Below are 22,684 nucleotides of genomic sequence, written 5' to 3' on the forward strand. Positions count from 1 at the left end.
AACATGATACAATAGTGCAATTTGAGGTTACATCACACACCAAAGACGACAAACAGCTCCTTCAAATGCATACACTTTTTTGAGATTTATTCCACCACCTGTATTGAGGACTATAACATAAATGTTAAATGCATTTCACAAAGTTCACTAAGAGTTGAACTCTGGAAGGGTTTCTCTTCCCAACAATAGGATAGGATAGGATTATGTGTATCGCCGTCTGGGTGATAACTACATCACGATAGGAAATTACTGTGGGCTTACCTAACCTGACATACTAGAGCAATGTACTTGCAATTTATGTTAAATTGTGATGCTAAAAATGTACACTGAAAGCAACCACAGAATGACCTTAACCTAATTATCGCCATATTTATGGTACAGCAAGACACACACCTTCAGGCGATAAAGGCTATTAATAAAACGTGAAAGTTATCTAATCAAATATACGAAGGCCTTGCCTTTGCCGTTTATCAGTTTTAATGGGCGGCTGAACCTCTTTTGATGTCATTACTTATGTAACCAAACTGCTTTTTATAATGGCCAGCTCCACTTGGACACGGGCTTGATCAACTCAAACCACCAAACAATACGCAGTCCTCTCTGCCTTCATGTGTCCATTAGCGTCATCTGGGAAAATAGCCTCTCTACGGCACTAGCGGCGACACCATTAGCGAAACACCAGCGCACATCAATGACAGGTGGCTTACAGAAGGTCACCTCGTGAATGGCTCTAATGGACGTAAAAGTCTAATCAAAGCTCTCGTTCTTTTTTCTGTACGAGTCCCCCCCTCCGCCCAAGGTTGGCGTTTGTATCCGAAGAGCCGTGACGTTGTCGACTGGCGACCTTCCGTCTGATCGTGGGCCTGATGTGGCTTAATGACACACGCACGCACGCACGCACGGGAGGGAAGGCGATGCGAGACAGAGGGGAGGAGAGAGGGGGCGAGAGAGGGGCTCGGCTAAAGCCCAATTTAAAGAGAGATTTAGTATTTGTTCAAGGACAGAACCACTGACACGGAGAGACGGGGGCCGTACTGCCGCATGCGTCTCCGGAGGAGGACGGATGGGTCCGTGCGAGCGACAGGACTGTATGAATCACCGAATGTCCGCCGTTAGCCCCGGCCCAACATCCATTTAAAGGCCTCCTCCGTTGCGCTTGAAATTCAATAACCGTGCTAGGGAACAGATGCTACTACTGCACCCCTAGAAATAAAGTGTGGCTGACTTATCTCCTGACAAGCCACCGCCACGCTGCAATGTGATCCATCGCGCCATTTGGCCCCTCGCGACTACAGGGATGGACAGAAGGTGTTTCGTATTGTGATTGCCTGACACTTGCGGACGCAGGGCTCCGGCGGGGAGAGGGGCTGGATCAGATCAGAGACTCCGGAGTCACCAAAGAAGGCCTCCGGACGCTCTCTCATGTGCATTCCCCCGGCCCTCACATTGCAGTCTGCCCGCATGGAGCCGTGGCTAAATTTACCTCCCCCCCCCCCCACACACCCATCCTCCACAACCTCCCTCCTGCCAACCCCCTCCTCCCATTCTTCCCCTGTCACACTTTAACTGTCCCAGGGAGTAGGACGGGCACATCACGTTGGGATTCGATTACCCTACACTCCTCTCCTCCCCCCCCCTGCAGCCCCAGATGCCCTCCTACGCACAGAGAGTCATGTGCAAGCCGGAGCCCACACGCCTGGGGCTGGCTCCACCGGGCCTGCCTCTCTCCGCAGTCACCCTTCAGCCTGCTTAATGCCATCCCTCCCTCACCGTCTGAACCCTCCTTCCCCCCTTCATCCAGCCCTCCTCTCCCCCCTCTCCATAGCCTTGTCTCATTCATTCCATCTGGGCCTCCACGCCCCCCTCCTTCCCACGGAGAGCGAACTAGCGCTCTGTCGGGGAGAGGGGTGAGATTGATAGTGGGTGACAGAGGGAACGGAATGAACTAGGGGAGGAATGGGGATCAATAAGGAGAAGCAACGGGAGGGGGGCTGAGGGATGGCTCCCTTTATGGGCAGAGAGCAGAGGGCGAGAGAGAGGGTGAGAGAGAGAGAGAGAGAGAGAGAGAGAGAGAGAGAGAGAGAGAGAGAGAGAGAGAGAGAGAGAGAGAGAGAGAGAGAGAGAGAGAGAGAGAGAGAGAGAGAGAGAGACACTGAAGGAGAGGAGGATTGAAGGAATGCATCGGCTGGCATATCAGAAGGGATCTCACCTTTAAGCGCTGCTTGCATGTCATCTGGAATCGGGTTTGTGCCTGTCAGCGGCGAGCCGTGCATGAGCACGAGACATCGGAGCGCACGGTGACCCGGGAGCAGGCGGGGCACTCCAGGCCGGGACCGGGTCGGCCGGTCCCGCCGAGGCAGGCAGGCGGTCCTGGCTCCTGACTGACCAACTGGTCCCGACCGACGCTGTAACAACGATCCATCACTGAGCTCATCGGTTCCTACTTGGCCTTGTATGAGGCTTGCTCACCGCAGAGCCTGAAATAGACTGACATGCGTCAATGAGGGCATTGCGGGCATTAGCTATTCCTTTAGAGCAGCCAGCGTGGTCCCCCCCCCCCCCCCCCCCCCCATCCCCACCCACCCCCACAACCACCCATGTGCTCCACAGACGGTGGTTGCAGGGACAACTTTTTGGAGCTCTCTCCTGTTCCTGCAAATGGCATCCATCAGTTCTCTGCCTTGGTGAACGGGGTTGGAATGCGGGAGCAAGGGGAAAGACAAGCGGAGAAAAGGGGACTCGAAAATAAGGTTCTTGATAAGGTAAGCCAGGGGTTGCCACTTTGCCCCTATGAACAGGAAGCACTCTTTAACAACCCAGCACCACCTCCACTACCAGCCCTCCTCCCCCTCCACCACCATCACCAACACCACCATCTGCCCTCTCCCTCCACCACCACCCCGACCTCCAAACCCACCGCAATCCCCAACCTCCTCACACGTACGGCACAGCAGCTAAGGGTCACACTGACCTCTAGTGGTGTCAACGTGAGCACAGAGCGAGAAAATCGAAAGGCACGAATGAGAGATCATTTGTCCTCAGTGTAATTTTACACCAGAAATTGATTTTAAAGTCACCGCCGGGGCGGTCGGCGGAGCGGGCTCTCAGATGATATGGATACGTGGTTGACGGGAACATTGTGTTTTTGCAACGCCCGGATCTGATCTGCAGACTCAGCCTCGCGGTGTTTCCAATTACCTCCTACACCCCCCCCACCCTAGACACCACCACCCTCTGCACCACCCTACTCTCACCGACGTGCTCACCGACTTCAAGACCAGACACTCCTCCAACGCCTTTAGAGATTTTCCATTTGAACATCATCGATCCGTGCGGTAAGGCCTCCGCCGTCATAAAAAAAAAATGAGCACCTAATAGTGAAGAGTGGCGCTCTGTCTGGGCTTAAATCGGCCGTGGCAGTGCTTTGAAAGCGGAGCGTGGCGCCGTCGCCACGGAAACAACGACCCTGAGTCAACAGGGAGGCCAGAGGGCAGGATAAGATATTACAATTGAGTTGTTTTTTTTTATGAGAGGGGGGGGGGGGAAGAGAGAGAGAGAGAGAGAGAGAGAGAGAGAGAGAGAGGAGAGATGAGAGAGAGAGAGAGAGAGAGAGAGAGAGAGAGAGAGAGAGAGAGAGAAATAAACTACTCACAGTGAGGTCTGCATTCATCCTCGAGCTATTGAGATTTTATTTTCATCCGGTTAATTAGGGAAGGCTAGGCTATAACGCTTCAGCTGTTTCTTAACAGTAGCCAATGCTACGCTTGCAATGTCCGTGTCCACAAGAGAGCGGGCCACAAGGAGTGTGGGCTGAACCGCGGCTGCCGGCGGCAGGGGACGGGTCAAGTGGCGGTCAGCAGCTCTGCACCAACAGCTTGAGGAGACGCAATTTCGGTACAGATTCCAATTTGCATGTTGTTTATGGTAAACCAGGGTTTAAACGGTGCGGCAGCATGCCCCCCCCCAAACCCCCACACACACAGACCGCAACATAGATAAAATGACAAGGCCAACACAGCTTAAAATAGTCTACATAATCAGGACAGGAGCAAAACCCTTCCCCGTAAGAAATCAATGGACAAAAACCAATGAAACGTAGCCTTGGAAACTAAAGACTTGAGCCGGAGATGGAACTCGGCGTGGCATCCATCATCATCAACACCATGTTCAATATGAGCTCATGTTGAAACAGAGTAATCTAGTGCACTACTCATCCGTCATGCCGTTTCGTCACCGCTTTGAGAAAAAGTTGACATCAGCCTTTTGAAATAACCATTATGAATGTCCAACTTGTGGATCGAATAATTTCCGAACAAAACGAATTTATGGGCTAAGTGGCTAGCGTTGAGCTATGATATAATAAAGTAAAATGGAAGAGAACCATGCTGGACATCAGAGAGAGAGAGAGAGATAGAGAGAGAGACCCTTAGCAGGCGTATTCTTTCCACAATTCCTCTCGGGATCAGTGGCGCACGCGTTACAACGCACCGATCAAACGCTGCTTACGTGAGATCTCCCTACATTTCCTCCCTCCCCCACACCCCCACGCTGTCTTCCGCTCTCGACCGTATAACTTTGCAACGGGGTGAAAACCAGTGCAAACCCGGTCGGAGCACGATGCTCCACCCGGGTTCACAGCTTTGATTGAAGACCCCCTGTGCCTCCTCTCTGCACAGGGGGTCCGGTTACCCGGCGACCGCGTGTAACACGAGAACCGTGCTGCCCACGGCCTTTAATCAAGGAACCACGAGCACTACCTCAGCATCTTCACTGCAGTGGGATTAATTGCACTGAGGCCCTTCGAGGCCCTTCAACCCCCCCCCCCCCCGCCCCCGCCTACCCACTTCCGGATCAGCCCTTGGCTGCTCCAAACTTGTGCTCCTGAGGGGATGCCAGATTAAATACTGTATCATGCTCAATTAAGGTGGAAATAAGCAGAGGTTGAATTGATGGGTTATAATTGGGCGAGACAAATGGCCTTTATTTAAAAGCTTTTCACCCATTGCACCAATGAAGGCAGTAAGCATAACAAACGGTGGATGAAGTTACACGCACCGATGCTAGTGGCAGTGCACAAACAACAACTTTACCTGCATCCGATACTAACGAGGAAGCTGAAGCCATTCAGAAGGCAAAAGCTATTGAGAGAGAGAAAGCGCGAGAGAGCGCAAGCCATTAAGGGACAGAGAGAGAGAGAGAGTGAAAGAGTGAGAGAGAGCTCTTATAAAGAGCCCTTTAAATACTTCCTGTGCTACTCAGGTACTGACAAGAGGCCCACAGCAACTGTCGATAAAGTACGACAGGGCTTCAAGATCATGGGAGCGACGCAGAAGAGACAATAGTACGAAAAAAAAGAGAAAAGTTTTACACTAGCTCAAAGAAAGAGCATGACAAGACCACCTCTTGCTGTTCCTTGACATGCAAGATCATGTGAGTAATATTGAATTAACCCTCCTTCAATCCCGTAAAACCAGTTGATTCAAATGTGTGGTTCGCCCATAACTCTTCTAATCAATCCTGCTTCAGCCAATTTGGCCCTAAATACCACAATCCTTTTCAAGATGACATGTGCAGTGCCGCAAGGTCAATCCCTGTCCGTTCCGTGTCTGCTCTAGTGGAACGGACAGATAATCTGGCCCGAAATGAGGGCAAATCTGGCCTAACGGGTTGGGAAAGATTAAAATCTCCTCAACCGTGTCCTCTCCAAGGCAATCCTGATAACCGCTGGAGCAAAGAGGGCCCAGTTTGGCTCACCTACAAGCACAGCATCCGGCCACAACGGACGCGCCTTTGGTTCCTGTACCCTCCATACATGACCAACACACTTTCAAATACACATGGACACAGATACGGAATACGTTCACTTGATGAACTAATGTATTATGAAATTATGGAAACCATACAACACATTTACTTGTGTGCGTTTGTGTGAGTGTGAGTGTGTGCGTGGGGGAGGGGATATATGTGTTCCTACCTGCGTGCCGGGGTGCATGTGTTTGTGTGTGTGTTTGGTGGTAATGACAGCTGGGGACAAATGAGCCATTACACTGCGATTCCTCTTGACTAGGGGGTGTAACGATTCACCGATATGAATCGTTATCCGGTTGGATTAACACAGGTGCGACTACATCGATACGCTCTAAATTGATACATTCGTCTTCCCTTTTTTTCCCCATGCCATAAAGAAAAATAAGATTCCATGGTACCTATACCATATATCTATGTGAAAGTAGGCAATGGCTCTTTTATAGAAGGGTTATTTTAATTAATAGAAAAATAATGTGTTAACATTAAACAAATCTTAGATGTATCTATCGGATTGAATCATATCTCATCAAATCGCACCGGAACGTTAGAACATTGAATCGAATCGGTTTGAATCGTTCCATATTAAAATGTATCGTCCCTGAATCGTATCGTAGCGCATGTATCTAGATACGTACCGGATCGTCCTATAAAGGAGAGATGCACAGCCCTACTCCTGACCACACCAGACTAGCCAGACACGTTTCACATGCACAGCAAAAGGGTCAAGGCTCAGACTGAAAAGCAATTTCCAAACAAATTGACTTGTTTCCTCAAGAGCACGGTGTAGTGTACACACTGGCAAGCCAGCCGGCTTGCAAGGACACATTTGAGTCGCAAAATGAAGGCTCAACGACTAGATTATTTATGGATACATCATCCACAGTATCTGCTCAGCCGCGGTTTGCTCAGGCGAGAATCTCACATGGATTAACGATCATCGGCCAGTTCAGCTGGTCATCGCCGCAGCCGTCGACAAATCCTTGAACAAGGACAAGGCGCGATGGTGCCGTCCTCCCCGTACGGGTCCTTTGTTCTGGGCCAGAACCCCGCCCTTGCAGCCACTTGACCCCCAAGGAGCAATGTGTTGTGAGCTGCACTAACACAGCCATCAAACACAGGAGGCCAGGGAGCCCTGCTGCCAAGTGCAGTGGAGCGCATCCTTGATGTTTGTTTTTTTTCTTCAGCTTTTTTTTTTGTATAGAGAGCACATTACCAAGCCAGTGATCGCTCGCTCTCTCTCTCTCTCTCTCTCTCTCTCTCTCTCTCTCTCTCTCTCTCTCTCTCTCTCTCTCTCTCTCTCTCTCTCTCTCTCTCTCTCTCTCTCTCTCTCTCTCTCTCTCTCTCTCTCTCTCTCTCTCTCTCTCTCTCTCTCTCTCTCTCAGTTGGAGGCTGCTCAGACAATCTCAAAACAAAACAAACAAGCTAATAGGAGAAAGATATATTGATACATTCATATTTATTGCAGTGCTGGAGCCTATCCAACATCACATGGCCATCACAGGCCTTTAAATAAGTCAGTGATTCTGGGACATCTCAAACATGACTAGGAATCAAGTCAGTGACCTACAGTGCTATATTAATCTTATCTTACTTATTTAGGTTTATCTTACAGTTATACATTTCCAGAATTTTCTGTTCTATTTGTTTAATCTGATTGGCTTTAATCAGGCTAGAAATGAGTGTGAAATTAAAGTCTAACCCTGTTCACATTGAATTTCAATGTGTTTGTTAAAAAGTTACACCTGCCAGTAGGTGTAATTCATGGGGAGATATCCCATGACTTGGCTCTGATTAACCCACATAACCAATTCAAATAAATTCTGAGAAGAATGTAAAGTGGTAAAGTAGAATTCTAAAAGGTATGTTAAAAAACAACAATGAACCTAAATCGATGGTCCAAAGTTAACAAAATTGTCCCGGATTTAGATTGAACACTTAAGGATGTCAAATCATCCCTATTTTTCTTCTCTAGATAAGGTATGCCAAGACCAACAGCTACCTCATTTATTACTCCCAGTTAAGAAAGGGCTCACCTATTGTCAAACCGCATTGTCAAACCGAGTCTACGGTTTCAGTCACTTTAAACACTCTCATACAAATGAAAACCATGCTGAAGGCATTCAGTTCCGCAAAATTATTAAATATGTTCATCCAATTATGTTAATCCACATCTCTTGCTTTGCCATATTCCTTGTGCTTGCTGAAGGAACCCTGCAGAACCACGGCTGTCTGCTAGAGGGCACTGTTACACTGTGCCCTGTTGAAAAACCCTTGTCCATCCATGGTAGCACAGCTTTTTATGCATTAAACTCAATCTGGTGGATATGAGCATATTATGCAATCCCCCAGTAAGAACCAATCAAAGGCCAAGTGCATACAATTAAAAAAAAAGATTGAATTGTATTCATTTGTGTTGACATTTTGTTGGACGAATTCAAGAATTCATGAAAAAACACTTTGTTTGTTTCTGCATGCGTGCCAGCCTCAAAATCATTGGAAAGGATTGGGTTATCTCTCATTTAGTATAAGCATTAAGCAGGCCAATATAATAATCTATATTCTCCAAGCAAGGATGTTGTTTGTGTGTGTGTGTGTGTGTGTGTGTGTGTGTGTGTGTGTGTGTGTGTGTGTGTGTGTGTGTGTGTGTGTGTGTGTGTGTGTGTGTGTGTGTGTGTGTGTGTGTGTGTGTGTGTACAACCATATAGAATGGTATTTCCTGTAGTTACTTACAATACAACTATGGAGGACGAGGTGGGGTCAGGAAACACTTTGACCCGAGTGACAATTCACCAATGGAAAACATGTCATTAAGGAGAGTGTGTTTCCTGGAAGTCCTATTATATCATAACACCCATCTTTGAATTGTGCACAACCACATCCTCTCCTACGGTGTATAAACACTTTGTAATAAACAGCATCGATACCAGCCTACAATCTTGAGTAGAATGTATAAAATTGTCATTAAGATATTCATTTGCATTTTTAACCTGGACCCTATTTTCCAATTCCCACTTCAGAATTTAATTAGAAATGTGTCCAGTATTGGGCAAGAACGCTGCAGTAATCCTCTGAAACTGGCTGCAATGTAATCCTTGGGGCAATAGTGCCCCACCAATGTACGTCAACCTAAAGTGCTTGTTTTTGCCAAAAAAAGAACGGTGAAAACTTGAGTGAAAGCTTGAGAAAGCAGAGTTGTTGTGTTTTGTACTACAGAAAGCGTGTTATCTAGAATAATCAGGGGAAGGAGGGGTTGAGATTGTAAAGACAATGGGGAAATATCCTGCAACAACAACGAGATGTCAGAACGAGACTCGGTTGAACACAATAACAAACAGACCAGCTCCAGCGAAAGGTAAAAGAAACAAGTTTCATTTCTCTGTAAGGCTCCTTTTCATAGTGATAGAGTCAATCTGAGCCTGTAGGTGACAAGAACAATCATTTTTAGAGGACATACATTGACAGGGTGCTATTTCCACAAAGGATCACACTACAAAATGGCTCAATACCGGCGAAAAGTCAACATAGGGGACAGGTTGAAAAATCCCAAAGATTTCCATTACCCAAGCGTGTAAAAAACATTGGACTGTAGGGAGAATTCTAATAGACCTCCAGCCAAACCAGCTGATTGGCTGGCACAGGCACACTATTTCTGTTTCCTGTTTCAAGTAGCCTGGCGCTAGCACGCGACACCTCTCTTACCAGGCTTGGATGTGGTGGGAAACAGCAGCCTGGCGTGGACGTCCGGTGTGTGCCTGCGTCAGCCTATCAGGGAAACAAGACAAAAAAACAAAAGGGTTTCAGTCCGATTGATTGGGGGGAAATCAACAGTGATGAGGGGGAGGGAAATGACTCTTGAGTCATGCAATGGCACACGTAGCCCCAACTGGGCTCTGACCAAGTGAGGGTCATAGCCATTCAAAGGCAGCGGTTAACATCAATGAGAAGTACAGTTTTATGGGTAATGTGTAGACATGGTGCTTATTCATGAGAGAAAGAGCAATGATGTGACTGCAATGCATAGCCAGAAGTGGCCATAGCTCTATTTGTTGCCGAAGTCGTCATCATCACATCCTATGGTACAGACACACTTGCAGTGCAGCAAAGTTCCGCGTGCGTGCGTGTGTGTGTGTGTGTGCGCTTTTGAGTGTGTTTGTGTGTGTGTGTGCTTTTGAGTGTGTTTGTGTGTGTGTGTGTGTGCTTTTGAGTGTGTGTGTGTGTGTGTGCGCTTTTGAGTGTGTGTGTGTGTGTGTGCGCGCGTGTGTGTGTGTGTGTGTGTGTGTGTGTGTGTGTGTGTGTGTGTGTGTGTTAAAGGAAAAACTGGAACCAGTCATGGGTGGTGTTGGTGGGGAACAGTCTGGTTTTCTTCAAGGACCCTAAATCCCAGACTCCCTCCAGCTGGGTGAGACCTGCACCTGTACTAAGTGACCAATACCCTGTGGCTGTCCCCCGGTACTCATGTAGCATTGGTCTTAAGATTAAGCACATACCAGAACGATGATTACATTAGGGTGTGTCCAACACGTGCCACACAACATTACTGCTCCATGAGTCACGTCAAGAGTGACCCATCGTCTGCGACTGGCTGAGCATTACTGGTTGCTAAAAAAGGGAGCAACAGGCCCAAACCCACAATTTAACCAAGCAGTGCCTCTTCTGTGCATGCCTAACAGTGGCGAAATAACACAGGGCTCCTTGGTCTCCTTCTTGTGGGGATATTACGTTAACCTGTCCCAGTTGAGTACCACTACCAGCATCTGGCGTCTAGCTCAAAGTCATGCCCCCAGAAGGCCAAGTCTTTCCACTTGTCTCTCCCAATTTTATTTTGGGTCTTCAGAAGCTTAGGTCGGGTCTGACCGTACCCAGGGCAGATGAGGCCAGCGCCGTGTCTGGCTGTGTCCCCCAGCTCCCAGTCACATGGCACTGAGGGGAGAGCAGGGAGGGACAGAAGTGGAGGAAGCAAGGGAAAAGAGAGGCTGGAAATGTTTGTTGACTTGAATAATAAGTCAAGGGGAAATTGGTCTGTAATTGTTGTGGGGGGGGGGGGGGGGGCTACTTTCCCTCTGTTGTGTGTACTTATGCCCCTGAATTACACACTGAAAACACACCATGTATTTATTTATTTATGCAATTCAGCCCTAGAGGGAAGATACTTAATAAAGAGACTCCATTAAGTGTTATTATGCATTAATATTATTCATGTTGGAGTTGGTTTTATGGTAACAATATTGTACTGGATGAGATAAAGGGGTATAGGAGTAGTAGGATCAACAACATTTCTAAAAGCACAGTAAATTAACTACTTTATATTAGACAGACAGACAGACTGACCAGACAGACAGACAGACAGACAGACAGACAGACAGACAGACAGACAGACAGACAGACAGACAGACAGACAGACAGAGAGACAGACAGACAGACCAGACAGACCAGACAGAAGAGAAAATACCAAGGCTTGATTTGTATGTTGCTTCTGCTACGCTCTACAGCAAGTGACTCAATTGTGTCTTTTCTCTGCTCTGAAATTGTTCCCAGAGAGAAGGCAATGCTGGTTTCACAGTCATCACTTCGAGCTAGATGGCTGCAAAATGTATAATATGCCTCGAAAAGGGAACTCCAATAAGCCTGAACTATTTTTTATTTGTAGATTGAAATGAAGAACCGAAACATGTATTTAGCTAGCCTGGGTATACCCATGCTGCCTTGCGCGCAATTTCATTTCGCGCTGCTCGGCAGCCTGGATTCCATGGATCAGATTTTCGCCTGAGATAGGGAACCAATCACAGAACGGGGAGGGACGGCAGGACGATGACGACGTCTATGCGACACACCGAGTATTTAGCTGCATATCATAAAAATGAGGAGAGGGCCCTGGTCAGCAGCTCATAGAAGACATATCTATTCTAAAATTTGATGTCTCCCACTTTTCAGATTCCGTGAGTACCCCAAAATTCCGGGTCATCGGGTTACAAAGCACTGATTGCATTTTAATAATGTCCTATAATACTCAAAATGGGAAGCAGATTTTCATGAATATACACCTGTTGCTGTGCTCTGAGGGATCACAGGTCAGTGGGGCAGCACAGATGGGACTTGTTACAACTCTCTGCCCCCATTGGATGGCCATGGTGGGTCTTCCTACTCTCCCCACACTCCCTCCACCAGGATCACACTTACCACCCTCTCCCACTTATCTCTTCATTAGCTCCCCGGTGGTTTCAATTGGGTGAATAGCCTCCGCTTGTTGATTGCTTCTGTTCATGTCTACTATCACTTTAACCACCACCAGATAATACGTACTAAATACTGAAATCGATAGCACACGCTGTCTCGCTGATGTAATAGACGGCCACTTTGAGAAACTGGGCGGTTTTCTTGGATCTAATCAGGTGATGTTAATTAAGCACCCCAAATCCCTTGCTCCTCCTGCCTGGGTTCTATCCTCTTCTCTACTCCCTGCATATCTGAAACTAAATATGTTCTTGGCATGCGTGCATGAGTGTGTGTCTAAGATGATCCCCGCTATAGTACACCTATCCTGACTAGCGTGGCCTGGCACCGAGTTTGGGGTGGTTGGCGTTGCGATGACTCAAAAGGGTTTGTCGCCCAGCCGTGACAGACCACTCTGTCATGAAGCCAACCCTGCGTCCGCTGGAGCCGTGTGCATATTAAACAGGAAGACCGAGTCAGGGGCGACACAACTCTATTAATATCCTCAGGAGCCAGTAGAGTCCTTGCACTCTGTGTTGCATTGGCCCTACACCCGCTCACGCGTGGGCCTAGCGATCCCAGGGCATTAATACATTGATACCTGAAAGCCTTGATGTTTTTCGGTTGTGCTTGTTATTCTGATGGTTCTCGAAGAACGGTAATTCCTCACTGTCACTGTGTACAAACAGCGCACGCCACTCCTAGTAAATGGAAATAGCTCCAGAGAGCTTTGGGTGAACACCGAAAAACAAATGGCAGGCTGTGATCTATCACAGAAACGACCGCGATGATTTAAATTCCCATCAGTCTGTGATTACGAAACCCTAAGTGCATTCATTATGAAATGTGTGTTCCAAACTGTCACATGCTTTATGTACAACTGATTAAATTAATGCACTTAATTACAACTGAACTTGTACTGAACGCTGTATAGCACATAGGGTGGGGGGGGGCAGCAGTTATCAAGAGAACAAGAGGAGAGAGAGAGGAAAGCAGGACTGAATAGGAAAGGCCAAGACGAGGTGTGTAAAAAGGATGGATAATTAATTCCCCAGCCAAACTCGGGCTCGGAAAAAGGCACAAAACTCTGTCAACGGCTCTCTAAAGACGGAGAGGTGGGTGGCAGCACCATAATGCCAAGGTGCCCTTTATGAACAAAAACAACAAAAAAATAAAATAAAAAAGCCCCATTCACTGGCGTCACGGTCTGGCACCCTAGTCTGCATTCAGCGGCAGTCTGTTCAGATGATCGCCCCATCAATGGATGATTTTCCCTTTGGACACCAGTAGCCATGGTGCCCGTCCAGAACGAACATTCACAATGCTGCCGCTGTTGCCGCTATTCAACTTCACCCCCATGTGATGGAAGCATCCAAGCTTAGAATGTATAGAGAGAGATCCACGTTCATTTAACCCGCACCGTATTGCTCCTGCTGGGAAAGAAAAACAACTATGCCTGCCCCAATAATAGAAATTAGTGTGTGAATGTGATGTAGGACAAGAAAATTGACCGATCGGCCATGCATTGTTAAACATGGCTAATCACAAAACATGCACCATAGATATACAGAAATAACCCGGAGAACGAGGATGTTCAGTAAGACGATAAATGAGATAGTGCACTTTTCATTCTCCATCTGTCAAATGACTGGAAAACCATCTTTGACATCATGGAGAAAATCTGAGGTTGGTTTCGATGCCGCTAAATCAACCCGGTAGAATTCATCAAGCATAGAAATTCACAAAAAGAGATGCATGTGTGAATTTGCTGCGCTCTTCAAATAAACATTATAAGTCATACTGTGCAACGTTTGAAGTTGGAGTCATGAGACTGAACATTACTTGGTATGATTAAAAGCATATGCTGCGTTTGGCAGCTACACTAAACAGATTCAACATCGGCCATGACAAAGACCACCAGTCCTAAATCAATTACAACGACATGGACATTTTCCAGTGAGGGAAAAATGGTCAGGATACAATCTAACACGTCTTTGATCTAGAAAATAGTTTAAAAAAATATTCTAACGGATTTTTGTTGCCAAAAGAAAGCAGGCTCTAGCACTGCTACTAACTTGTGAATGGCCCTCATCACATTGCTCCAAAACAAATCTACCTCTTTGGTTTGAAAGTCTATAGTGCTACATTTTTATTGTCAAGTTGAAAACAGTTTGTATGAATGTCTGTATGAAAGCAAAAAGGTGCTGAACAAAAAACAATTCGTCTAACGTTTACTGAGCTTTCTCCCACTCTCTGCGAAACACAAAGAAGCGTTTCCTGGTTAACATGTTTCAGAATCTCCATGAAGAAAACAAAGATTTCAGCATTCGCTTCCCTAATTATTATCATCTTTCAGGCATCACATCCATGATTGGAAAATTTCGCAAGCCCCGAATAACCAATTAGCCATGCCAGACGGCTCTGTGTGTGTCTGTGTGATCCTAGTGAGGTGGCATCCCCTCTCTGAGCCCAGGGATGAGCACCCAGCAGGTGCTCATCCCTCCTGGAACTAGCTTTAGGATTTTTCTAGTCTCAGTTCAACAACAGACCAGACTCTATGTTGATGTATTGTTGTTGTGGGAATGACTCGCACATTGGAAAGCCCAGAGCCGTGGAAGCAAAAGAGAGGCTGTCGTGACGAGGATGATAAACATTGTAATTATATCAAATTGGTATAAATCTCTTCAGTCCAGTGTTGCACATCCACCACTTTCCATGAGCTAAAGCCTGCAGGTGAAAGGAAGTCATATTTGGAGTGGAGACTCTGATCTACAGTGTTAAATAGAATAATTCCTACAGCAATGTGCTGTTTCTGCGAACTAAACCAGAGAAGATCATTCTCCCTTTAGTCAGTCCCCCTCAGCCCAAAGGTGACCAAAAGAACAATCATACTCTCAAAATGATTATAACTGTTGTGCAATCCACACAACTATCTTTACAAATACTGATCATTCTGGGCGCCCAGGCTATGGTTTGTTTCAGTCTTTTGAGTGCGAGGCGTCGAGAGATCTACAATAGTTTCAATAGGGATTAATATTACAGTTTGCCAAATGTCCCAGAATACACAATGGTAGCATTTCACACTCCCTGATATGTTCCACTTATCAGCAGTGATCATGAACCCACTTCTAAACATCGCTTTGTAAAGGACCGGGCCCGGCAGCGACACGTACTGTCCATCTGTTTTGCATGTTAAGTGGAACGTCTCAAGACATGCCAACAGCTTTGGCCAATGAAAGAAATGCAAGACATAAGGGACAAGAGAATCACCTCATGTTGTCTCCCCCCTGGTAGTGTTTGGACAGCAGGACAAAGGCTAAAGGAGGGGAGAGGTTAGGGAAGGTGGATGCCTTGGCTTAACAAGAAGGCGGTCTATTGAGAAGCCGATCATTCCTCTAACCTTTAGCAGAAGGGTTCAATCTTATGTTTTATTGCATGCGTGCCCTGATCTTCTCTAAAAACTACGATTACAGAAATTGGCTAGTCATGACTGCAATTGTTGCCTGATGAATGATATTGCAGTGATGGAAAAGAGATTTTTGTATGCATCCCACGTCGTCAGCCTCTGTGGGATTGGGTCATGCCTCATATATTTAAATGCTCCATTTTTTTATCTCTTTTTACATACCCATTCAAAGCACTTAAAATGCTCCAGTGACAACTCAATGTTCAAGCAAATGTGCCAGAAGAACGATATCACATTAACCCTTTTGAATCATTATTTTGTTTTAATATAAAGCAAATTAATATCCTCCTCAATTATTCTTCTCGAGTACACGCTGAATGGTTGACTAGTTTGACCAACCACACCTAGTGGTGATATTTTGCGGATTTGCTAATCAGTCACGCTTGACTGAACAGTCTTATTTTACACCAACAATGGGAAGTTAATGTTATTCAAAATCAATACCTTGTTGTTGCACAAGTGTGCAATGAATTAATTAACAGAAAAAAATTATTCAAGGATTCTTTTCATTTCTTCATAGTCCAGAACTCATTTTCAGATGTTCATCTGGATTATCTATAGCTCTAAACTATATTATTTATCATTTAAGAAGAGAATTCAGATTATAAAAAAAACAATATGCTGCCATCAAATCACTGCAATTGCCACATCACCTTCTAAAAGAGATGTTTAATCTCAATGAGACAACAATATAAAATAATCTCTATATCTATACAATTTAGAGCATTATTCTTAAAAGATTATTCAGTATATAACATTTAGTCTTCTTCCAAAAATAATTGTCTAACAATTATTTAACAACTTGGTATTGAATGTAAATGAGGCATTAAAACAACAAGCTTGGTAATCTGATGCCAGGCTTAGTTTAGTATTCAGAATAATTAGTCCATCTGTGAACAATCAAACAACAATCACACAGTTGTTGATGGTTATGTTTTTGTCTCCATGTTTTTGTAGTTTATTAGAAAAAATGTAATCTGTGGCAGTGGTTTCAAAAGGGAAAACAAGCACAAAATCAAGTAAGCAATTCCATATAAAGTCGAAGCATTCTCGATGGAAAACAAGGAATATCTATTCAACGTCATTTGTAATGTCAAGGTTATAGAGTATACCTACTGAAGACAATCACCCCTGCCTGTCTCTCATTGGCCACTGACATAACTTCCTGTCTGTAAGGTCATTGGCTACAGGACGGATGAAAGTTCAACTTCCAAGAATAGCCTGTCAAACTTGATTATGTATTCTAAATAAAGTGAATGGGTTAAACATTTCCCCTCATACGGTGACAGTCACACACACACACTTAGACAAGCATTCTGAAAGGCTAATTAAATAGATAATGCTTGCTAATTATCCATCAGGTCTTGAAGGCAATGACAAGGAGGAAGCAAATGTATGCAAGCATAAGACAAGTATAATCATAATGTGTGTATAATCATTCTGCTAGAAGCCATCTTTTGTTTTCTCATGAAGCCTCCTCCTCACCCTATATTTACTCTTCCCCCCACATTACGAGTACGGATGCAGTCACAAACACAATGGTTTGTAAGGAAGGCTCGCAGCTCTTGATGGAATCCATCATGGAACAAAATCTCAAGTGTTCTTTTTGGTGGCTCAAGTGGGCAAGCAGGAAGACACCAAAAAGACTGCTGTCTCTTCCCATTGGATATTATTGTTTGGCACTGTCCAATCAAGTCACATTGACCTGCATGCAAAAAGTAGAAAAGGCCAATTGGTTTAAAAGTTGCGAGGCCAGCAAAAGCTAGAAAAGGTTGATAGTTGTTCCATGCCGCGAGGTTGAAGTTGTATGAGCTTTCTTGAGCCCCCCACTATAAAATCTCCCTAGTGCCATATATATGGGAAGTTGTTAATATATACATTAATAACTGTCTGAAATTTCCTAGTGTTTGGAATGATAATCCTAATGTTCATACTTGTTTATAATTGTCCTCAATTTAATGATCGATATCTAAATGGCAGGGAAAGGCGCTAGTCACCTTATCCCAGAACTCAATTATATAGCAGTAAACACAGTAGGCTTATGATGATTGCATGATGCCAGATGCCTGCTTGTTCTAATAGTAAGTGTGAGGCTCGCAAGGTGACTGGATTAATGTTAGAAACCAGAACACACAGATGGGATGGTACTTAGTTACACAGGACACATGAGGTTTGAGTTAAGTCCCTCAGAGTTTTGAAGTCACTTGGGAAGAAAATGAGCTCATTTACCATGACATAGCTATTCCAGGGCCTCACAGCAAGCGTGTCCTTTCATTAACAGGCAAATCAGTAAAATAATTGCACATGTTCCTTGTATATAGAACCTGTATCATCTGGTTTACACTGAAAATCAGTGATGTGTTGATACACTCTCTCTCACAAGTGGTGGACTAGATTAACTGGCAAAGATACGGACAGCTGGAACGGATGACAGTGACCACCGACAAATGAAGGAAAGGTTTGTTGTTGCCATTAACCAAAGAGTCAGTCGGTTTATAATGTTTCATTCAGAATAAATTAGAATACTTTGAATGAAACGGTTAACCATCATCCACTGCGTCATCACTAGAAAGGACTGTTGCATGAATACAGCTTATTACAGTTGGTTTTCTGTACTCTTCACTCAACTGTAACAGAAAGAGGCGACGGGGCCCGAATTGCTCGAGCAAGTCGCCGATGGTGTGATGAGCGCTGATCTAAGGCAGAAAGGCCCGTGTTGAGTGTGAATCTTGAACATGCTGTGATGTGGTGGTCCCACTCCACAAAGCCCCAGGCCCTCATGTGACTCACAGAGGTGTCTTTGATTAAAGCGTTGGCAGGGAGCACAATGAGAGAAGGCAGCCGCTTGCCAGTGATACTCCCTGATGCAGATTGCTTTAAGAAATAGTGCTACATTTGGCTACCGTTTTCTCTTGACTCAAAGGCCAAGACAGAAGAGAACTCCCTCTTACCTCCCTGTTTTGCCAGTTAAAGTGAAACTGTAGCCACATTTCTGCTTATTATTATCACACAAAAGGGATATGATGCACATACAATCTATTATTAGGGGGATTGAAGACATAAAGTCTGCATTTTTGCTTTCCAAAAAGGGAGGCAAAAGGTGGGTTGAAATAAAAATGGCTGCATAAACCATAAACAGAAAAAAACAAAACAATAGTTTAAACATCATTGTCTTGCATAGAAGTACAAATGTAGTCGTACAATAACTGCTTATGCTGAAATATACTGTACAGGGCAATACTGGTCGTGGTTGTTGACAAACATGTTTTAGGAAATCAATTTGTTAAAGCCATAAGGTAATTTTAGTTATCGACAATTGTTATAGTTGCTTAAAGTGAAGGCATTAGAAAGAAAAGTTTTGTGACAAAAACAAAATGGTTACAGTCGTAAAATCTGAAATGAAACACAATATCTTTAAACTACACTTTTGCAATTATAAATGACAAAGATTGAGATTAGGATCTATTCTAAATGTCTACAACAGAGTATTAAAGCCTGACTCTCTTACTTATCTCTAACTTCCGATAGGTAGTGCGATCTTCAAAAATATTCCCATTAAAATGAGTCGTATTACATTCTTAAGTGGCTAAATGTGAATGTGATCGGTCCAATATAAAACGGACACAATGCATTTGCCTGACTTTTGTTTTAACATGCTTAGACGCACTACAAGAGCCAAGAAAAGTCAAGTCAAGTAGCCATGTCCAGCATTCCAGGAGCATCTCGTCCAAGCCACCCAATAAAGTGTCACGTTTTATTGCACAAGGGAAGAGGAGGAACGGGAGAAACGTTGCAGAAGGAAGCTCACATTGGAATTTAAATCCTGTCCCCATCCCAAAAATACAACCGTTCTCAAACTAAAAGTGGGTTTCTGGCTGAAGGCCCACCGTCAAGCCATAACAGGGTAGAGAGGAAGACTTCTCTTCAGCTGTCAAAAGAAAGACTTCTTGAAAGAAAATAATTACATATTGCGAAATATTATAATTTATTGGCCGTTAACGTCAACTCAAGATGTGTGTGCGTGTGTTCTAGTGTGTGTGTGTGTGTGTGTGTGTGTGTGTGTGTGTGTGTGTGTGTGTGTGTGTGTGTGTGTGTGTGTGTGTGTGTGTGTGTGTGTGTGGTCTGGTATGACACTTATGAGGGAGTTGATAGTGTGTGTAATCGTTGAAATACCACACTCAAAATCGGCGCACTAACACAAAAACAATGTCATGGTCGAGGCAGTTCCGCGTTCTGTTACTGGAACACGACCCCTCAAATTCCACAACCAAGATGTGAGTATAAATACAGTGCTGGAGCAGCGGGGTTGGGGCCGCTGCACTGTGGGAAACTAAGCATGCTGGATCCCTGCTCAGAAATAGACTCGACTATAAACAGCCGCACACTGTCAAATAGTGGGGTCAGGATATAGTCTCGGATATAGTCTCGGAGTGTACCCGCCTGAGATCTTCTATGTAGAGTATGTCAGGATGTTAACTCGCTATTAACGGTTCTCATCTTAAATCATCGTTGCATCGCCATGTGAAAAACTAGTTTTAGTCTCAAGTTGGATCGAATAAATGATCTACGTTCTACTGGCCATCCCGCGACGAAAGTTATGATAAATTAATCAGAATTGTCGTGATAATACATAATACGTTGTAATACATATCGACCAGGCCCTGTAAAGAGCAGGCATCACATGACATCCCGTCTGTCATGCATTACTTCCATATGCAGCTTGAGGAAACCTCCACATAGCAGGTGGATGTGCAAGGCCATTAGATGTGATTCTAATGGGCCTCTCTCTAACAGGGTTAAGGCACATACAGAGGGTTCGTCAGGGCGAAGGGAGGAGTTATGGGAGCCTGGGTCATCAGCCCCAAACTCCAAGAGATATCTCACCAAGACATACACCAGGCTGTACTCTCCCTACTAATATATATATATATATATATATATATATATATATATATATAAATAAGAGAGAGAGAGAGAGAGAGAGAGAGAGAGAGAGAGAGAGAGAGAGAGAGAGAGAGAGAGAGAGAGAGAGAGAGAGAGAGAGAGAGAGAGAGAGAGAGAGAGAGAGAGAGAGAGAGAGAGAAATAAACAGAAATACTGTAGAATGTGTGTGTGTGTGTGTGTGTGTGTGTGTGTGTGTGTGTGTGTGTGTGTGTGTGTGTGTGTGTGTGTGTGTGTGTGTGTGTGTGTGTGTGTGTGTGTGTGTGTGTGTGTGTGTGTGTGTGTGTGTGTGTGTGTGTGACAGAGAGATAAAGAAAATGTTGATATAGGGAGGGCACAGTTTGCCTATTGTGGAGAGACTAGGAGAGGTCTGCCTGGGACAGCACAGTCAGGCCCCTAGTCCCAGAGAATAGGGCCCTTCATGAGAGGCCAGAACAGAGCTCACCCACTGCAGTGGAAGACGTAAACACATTGCGTGTGTGTGTTTGTTTGTGTGTGTGCGTGCTTGTGTGTCTCAGTACAGAGTGGCTGTTTCCTATTGTCAGCAACAGATCAGAATATGGGAAAACGTCAAAATGCAAAGATTTAGATTGATGAGATTATAGAAAGAATGTTGGAAATGACCTTTGTACTTCGTATGGTCAAGTTATTGTCCAAATAGATTTTTCTGAACAATGACAATGCCGTGTAGGGCAGTAAACACTTAGGCTACAAATATGCCTCCTTGAAAGCTCTGCATTGCATTGTGAATGTCTATTGAACCCACACAATACACAACATTGACCAGCTTATTCTTCTGTTAAAATCCACCCTTCTTTTTCAGTGACCCCAAATGGCAACACCATATGGGCGTTCAACCGTAAGAGCTCACAATAAAAGCCTTCTTCCGAAACCCCAGTGTAGTAGAGATATGATACACAATGTGCAAAGCTGCTATCTTATGATGTTAAAAGATCAGACTTGAATGCCTTTGTTAAAGTGACGGTTCAAAAAGTGACAATTCGTATAAGAGTTTTTGGTTCCATTGATGAAAGATACACTTTATGACCTGCAGAGACATTGGTAGGTGTTAAAGTATCATTGGCCGTAAAAGCCAAATCTAAAACATCAGGAAATTTCTGGTTAAATAAAAAGACGAGCTTGGCCAACATAGGCGAGCAGTAGATCCTCTCGTCTGTACTTAATCAACACCAGATGCACTGACAACACTTAAAATACCTGCAAGGCATATAGTGAAAACATCAGACAAAAAGTCAAAACAAAGCTGCTCTACTTTAATATTTCTCAAGCAGGGCTGTTTTAACAGCGAAATCTGTGCGTTAATCCGTATATTGACCCCCCTAAAACACACTCGTTATTTGCAAAATTTGCGTTACATTGGGCTGAAATACAATAATGCATTCATAATTAATAACTATCACGTCGTTAAGTCTATCATTATGGACTTCACAACTGAAGTGTACCGAATATTCTCTACAATGACATAGTTTGTAAGTGTAGTCAGTAAAGTTACATTACAGAGGGCAGATAACAAGGAGACACAATCGTCACTATCATAAACATACGATGGATAACCCCCACGTTTAAACACCCATAGCAATTCTTACTAGAGGTCTCTCACCTGGCAAAGGTACTTTCCAATCGTTCACCTTGGTATAATGCTGCCACTTCTCAGACTGTGGAGGAGTTAGATCAGAAGCGAGGGCAGAAGAAAACAAATCACCTCGTAACTTCCATTCAGTTGAACTCAAATAAGTTTGACAAGGAGACGTTTTCCTTCCGCTTGGGGCTGCTGAATTTATGAATAGGCCTATGTTTATATATCATTGTAAAAAAAAAAAGCTTATGAAGAGGCGTACTATTTTTTAAGGTAACCGAACAATCTCCGACCCTCTTTGATACCCGGTTGCTTATTTTGTTCTAGGACCAGAAGGAAATGATTCAGGATGAGAGAAACTCGCTTACTGACTCCTACAGGCAGAACATTGAATGGTTCAACAAGCTACCGTAGGCCTTTGCGAAAAGGGCAGATTTTGTTCACTTATTAAAATGGTTTATTTTTGGGCAGAAGAGGAGTAAGCCTAACAAAATTATGTTAAAAAATATATTTTTTATTAACTTTCATGTTCTAGCCTAGCACAAATAAATATTTAACCACATATACTTGAATTGAATCAGTGTTCATTCATGGTTACAGCGGTTGACTTAAAAGTAGGCCTACTCTTATTTTATTTAAGGGGCTATACCTAGGAACACTGA

General features: G+C 44.5%; 1 protein-coding gene across 5 annotated transcripts in view; it reads right to left on the reverse strand.

The window, feature by feature from the left end:
• The window catches only part of tspan9a (tetraspanin 9a), a 139,202-nt gene extending 116,842 nt beyond the window's left edge, over positions 1 to 22,360 (reverse strand). For 2 of the 5 annotated variants that reach the window (XM_060060808.1, XM_060060805.1), the window contains exons 1-2: positions 22,047 to 22,360; positions 9,508 to 9,570 (exon numbers count right to left, since the gene is read on the reverse strand). The gene's annotated coding sequence lies outside the window, so the exon portion shown is untranslated. Of the gene's footprint in view, positions 1 to 2,209; positions 2,406 to 9,507; positions 9,571 to 22,046 lie in introns of all 5 variants that reach the window. The other 3 variants (XM_060060810.1, XM_060060806.1, XM_060060807.1) reach the window with 3 other exon arrangements.
• Positions 22,361 to 22,684: the final 324 nt, after the last annotated feature.

The sequence above is a fragment of the Gadus macrocephalus genome, chromosome 9 (genome assembly GCF_031168955.1).
Source record: "Gadus macrocephalus chromosome 9, ASM3116895v1".
In the NCBI taxonomy this organism is placed as follows: domain Eukaryota; kingdom Metazoa; phylum Chordata; class Actinopteri; order Gadiformes; family Gadidae; genus Gadus; species Gadus macrocephalus.